Raw genomic sequence first — 5,993 nt, 5'->3', positions numbered from 1 at the left:
TGTTCCCACAACGTAGCTAAAGGGAGGTCACAATGCGGAGGTTTGTTGTTTACAATTTTGACCTTAACTTTGACCGTTAACTTTGAGGGTTGACTTCTGACTCATTGACATTTAGTCAAATTTCTAGTTTTAGAAGGGTAGCCTAAGAGTTTACCTTGTGTGGATATATAGGTGGTGTTTAGCACATGTTCTCGGATTTTGATAGCTGTTGACTTTTGTCGGCATTGTTAGGTGACTCTTCTCACTATACTATGTAGGATTGCTAGTTGTCTTTGTGACTCTTGCATAAATTATGTATGTTGGGCGGGGCCCGTTCGTATGTTGGGTGGGATCCGTTATGATGGGAAGGCCCTATATGTGGACGAGGCTCAAGGTTATGTATGGTATGTGATATTTTGGAGAGCTCGCTAAGCTTTATGCTGACGGTTTATGATTTAAACATGTTTTAGGTACTTCAAGTTCCAAAGGGAAGAGTCTGGTTTGACTGCACAACATCGCCTTTATGATTTTCCGCACCGATGATTGTTATCTCACTTTAGTGGTTTAGATACATTTGTATTATGACTGGTTTTGAAACACATGATGCATGTATTTGACGCTTTTAAAAATGAAAATTTTTATCAGTATTTTTTAGGTACTTATAAATAAAGCATTTTTCCTTTCACCACATTCATTTGAAACTCCCATTACTTTTCAATTTCTTTCTAATAATGATTATAAGTTATGTAATAAGATTAAATAAATATCAAACCTAAAGTGTAATCATATCTAAACTAAATATCAATATTAATAGAATATATTTAGTTCTACTTATAAAGTTATGTTTTTTAACTTTTAACATATTATAATTAGTTTATTAGTTTTAATATATTGTTGGATGTAAATCATTATCATTTTAAAGCTACAAATTTTGAACAATTTGTATTAAATACTTAAATTATAAATTTAAATATAATATTGCAGGATCAACTTAAATATAAATTTTAGTTTAACTTAAACAACCCAAAGAATATTTTGTAAATAGTTAAAAGTGATAAATTGTAACGTCTTTCTAATAATGATAATAAGTTGGTTAATAAGGTTAAGTAAATATAAAACTTAAAGTGTAATCATAAATAAAATAAATTTCAATATTAAAATAATATCTTTACTTTTACTTATAAAGTTATGTCTTTAAATTTTAACATATTATACTTAATTTATTATATTTAATATGTTGTTGTATGTAAACCATTATCAGTTTAAAGCTACAACTTTTGAACAGTTTGGACAAAATACTTAAATTGTTAATTCAAATATAAAATTACACTTTCAGCTTAAATATAAATTTCAGTTCCACTTAAAAAAACCCAATTAGTATTTTGTGAATAGTTAAAAGTGATAAATTGTAGTGCTAAATGTAAAAACTAAATTATAATCTCAATTTAACTAAAATATTTCATAAAGATATTTTTATAATCGCTAAAAGTTTTCAAATAAGTAGCATAAACTAACTTACATTAACAATAGCTAAAAATAAGTCTATATAAATGATTATATTGTTACATTTAAAATCAAAAAACAATGTTTGATGTTTTAAATAATTATAATTATAGCAAATTAAAATGTTAAGCAAATAAATTTTAAAAAATAACAACAACTATAAGTAACTTTAAACCAATATTTTATATTTAATTTTATTCATGAGTAATTCATGGGTAAAAGTCATTTAAGCGGTTGACATTATGCAGTTATAATAGATGTATATATTAACATATACTTCAAAATAATCAATATATTATATTAATTTAGTATACGAATTATTATATCAAATTTAACAGCATTTTTATTGTTATATTTAAGAAAGAACGTATATTTATAAAAATTTCAACTATATACGTGTTTCGCCGCAACGCGCGAGCATTCCCTACTCTCTCTCTCTCTCTCTCTCTGTCTCTCTCTGTCTCTCTCTCTCTCTCTCTCTCTCTCTCTCTCTATATATATATATATATATATATATATATATATATATATATATATAAATTGTTTTTGACTTTATAAACCTTAAAATCTCTCTCACACACACACATATATATATATATATATATATATATATATATATATATATATATATATATATATAACTTCGCTTAAATTTTCTTTTATAAGAAAACAAAATTTAGAAAAAATAAAAAATATATTTTTTTTTAATTCAGCAAAAAATACATATATATATATATATATATATATATATATATATATATATATATGTTATTTTTATATTTATAAAGTTCCAGAAAAGATTAGATATTTCAAAGTATTTTTTATGTATTTCTATTACTTTTTTAGGATATTTAGGGTTTTTATATATATATATATATATATATATATATATATATATATATATATATATATATATATATATATATATATATATATATATATATATATATATATATATATATATATATATAATCACAAGGACAGTTCAAACATTGGTCTCTTATTAATTATTGTGTCGCTCAAAATGAGAAAGTGGGTAGGGGCCTTCTCCTTTGTAAAGTTCTGATATATATATAAGGTTGGTAAATGCACTACAATAATAACTATAGTAATATAATTATTTACATATTTTTTTTTTTGGGTCAAATGCACATTATGAATATCTTTGGATATTTGTAACGTAAATTATGAAGAATATTAATTAATGTATTTTACATTAACTTTGAATATAGCATCATGTAATTTAATTTTAGATTTTACCACATGTATATTTGTTTTACTAGGTTATAATGTTGAATAGAGTGTGGTTTCATAATGAGGATAACATGGATGACAAAATGGAAACACTATTTTATAGGGACAACATAGCCAAAAAATCGACATCTGTTTGTCGTCATCTTCCTTTTTTCTCTATTTTATTTGTCCTCCTTTCCCTCTCTCTCTCTCTCTCTCTCTCTCTCTCTCTCTCTCTCTCTCTCTCTCTCTCTCTCTCTCTCTCTCTCTCTCTCTCTCTCTCTCTCTCTCTCTCTCTCTCTCTCTCTCTCTCTCTCTCTCTCTCTCTCTCTCTCTCTCTCCACACACACACACACACCCCCCACACTATTCTTTCTCTTATCATTAGTCATCAACATCCCACACTTCCATAACTAAGAGTGAGATGCATTGATAAATCCTATGTGAAGGTAAGATGTACATAGCAAGCATATATAACTCCTTTTAGCCCAACATGTCTACTTCACCTAAGATCATCAACCTACTTGAAAGCATAATGCGGAGATTTCTTTGGGATGGTGATAATTGCAATAAAAAGATCAATTGGTTGGCTTGTGAGGTGGTCAGTAAACCTAAGAGAAAATGAGGTCTTGGTCTAGCTAGGTGGTTTTGATTCCACTAATTTGGCTTTGCTTGCAAAATGATGGTGACGTCTTAAATATGGTGGTAATTCATTTTGGTCTTCTTGTATTAAGTCGATTCATAGTCTTAATCTTGTTGATGGCAAACTGCTTGTAAAATGTTCAATAAAGGGGGTTTAGCATAACATATCTAAAATTGGGGATGATTTGGAGGATCGTGGGATTGCTTTCTCAAATCTGTTCAAAAGAATGGTTGGAGTTGGGGGCAAAACTATTTTTTAGAAGGACAAGTAGTGTGGTGATGTTCCTTTAAAATCACTTTGTCCTAATTTATATTTGATCGAGTAAAACAAAGATTATTGGTTTTGAATAGATATGGTGGTGTGGCTGGTTCATCGCATCAGTGGACTTGGGATTGAGCTGACAATTAAAAAGAGTATGAGAGTCGCCTGAGTTGCTAATCTTAAAAAAGTTGGTTGAGAATTTTTCAATTTAACAGAGGAGGAGATATATGGTTGTGGACTAATAACTCTATAGTGGTATTTTCGTTAAAATCCTTCGGGTAAATTATTGATGATGCAGGTTCTTTCTCGGTAACGAAGTATAAATGTGTTAATTGGATTCCATTGAAGATTAACAGTTTTTTTTAGATTACTTCAAGATAGGATTCTTAGTTTTCAAAATCTTATTAAAAATATATACCCATTCTATTGTTCTTTGGAGGAGAGCACCGACCACATGTTCTTTTCCTATAGCTTTATTGTGGAGATTTGGAGGTGGTTGATCGAATGGTCTTCTTTCATGGAGCCTTCCTCCTCTTTATAGTTAAGTGTGGTGTATAACCGTTCATTTAAAATTTATATGAAAAATAATTTCAATATATGATCAACATTAGTTATTTATAGAGTAATGATAAAATGACCATGTTGTACAATGAAATATAAATTTTAAGAGTTTCAAAAAAATAAAAACAATTAATCTTCGAAATAGCTTTTTTTTTTAAAAAAATTAGAAAGTAATGTTATGTAAGAAATATACACAAATTGATAAAATAAATTACAAATCAAAATGATGAGTAAATATATATTATCAATAATAAATAAAACATTGTATAAAAATTATATATTTTTTTTCATACACACATCAGCGATAATAAACACACAACCACAACCACACAAATGGAATTAAGTTGCTAATATTTGAAAAGAATCTTAAGTAAAATGTTATAAATAGATATATTAGTTTATTTAAAATGAAAAACAGTAACCAAAACACAACCAAAATCACACAACAAGAATTGTCTCTATAAAGCAAAAAAAAATATACATGAATAATCCTTGTATAAAGAATAAAAGAATAACAATGTACTTAGATGAAACAAGAAAACATATACCACTATGAAAAATATTAGGGATTATCATATAACGTACACACGTCAAAAATAAAAGACATATAACAACAATCACACAACATGAATTGTTCTCGCGAGAAAAAAAAATACAAGAACAGTCCATATATAAAAATAACACAATAACAATGTACTTTTACAATTAGTTATTGAATTGTCTTAAAACTATAGGTGAGCATGGGTTAGTTTTGACCTAAAACCGAACCTTCAACGAGGATCTGCTGAAGAGAGTAGAGCAGCTCAGCAAGGAGAAGGTCGAGATGGAGGAGGAGCACTTGCACGAGATGGAGGAAGTGATCTCTGATGCGAAGGTTAGTGTTGCAATGGTTGTTTGGGAGGCCAAGATTCGTCTCACGAAGGATCTTGAGAGTGCAGGTTCGTGGGACATGGACGGTTGGCGTGAGGCACCAACCAAATGGACGATTGGCGTGAGGCACCAACCAAAATACTCCTATAGTATTTTAACTATGCTTCATTAGTATAGGATTTGGTGAGTTTTAGACTTGTCGCAACACCACAGTCACTCCCAAACACATGTTGGTCATATATCAGACAAATATAGTTGATCAGGTTATATTGGCCCCACATATGACTACATAACTATTCAGGTTTAACCATAGTGCCCAACTCGCCCTAAATACTTTTATGTAATTCTTGTTGAATTAGTGTCTAAGTCCATAACTATTTTGGTATGTACTTGACCCGATGGTGCATGGTCCTTTTGGGTTGACTTCACCAAAGCAACTTGATAGGATGAATTATGGAGAGAAAGGATTAAATATGATTTATTAATATATTATGAGAATAATATATTAAAGGAGAAATCATATTGTTTAATTAATATTAGTCAAGAATTAATAAGAATTAAGTTTGTGACTAAAAGAGATTAATTAAACTTAAGGGACTGGAATTGTAATTATAAGATAATTGCAATTGGGCTATGGATTGCCTTATATTATAAGGTTGGACGAATTCTATGGGGAAACCCATTGGAAATCGTCCAAGGTCTTTAAGGAAAGGAGTCAATGGGTTGCTTAGGGCTTAAGCATCCAAATTAGGGTTCCCTTGTTAGATAACCCTAATAGCCTCACTATATATAGAACCCTTATGCTCCAAAAACGTGGTGAACTAATTATCTAGGGTTTCCACACGTTTTTGAGAGCCTCCTTCTCTTCTTCATCCTTTTGCTCTTGGTGTTTGTGAACCATTAGAGGAGTGACATTTGTGGCTCTAAGCTTTCTAAAGTCATT

This window comes from Lactuca sativa, chromosome 7 (assembly GCF_002870075.4).
Source record: "Lactuca sativa cultivar Salinas chromosome 7, Lsat_Salinas_v11, whole genome shotgun sequence".
Taxonomy (NCBI): domain Eukaryota; kingdom Viridiplantae; phylum Streptophyta; class Magnoliopsida; order Asterales; family Asteraceae; genus Lactuca; species Lactuca sativa.
Note: the sequence above shows the minus strand (reverse complement) of the source record.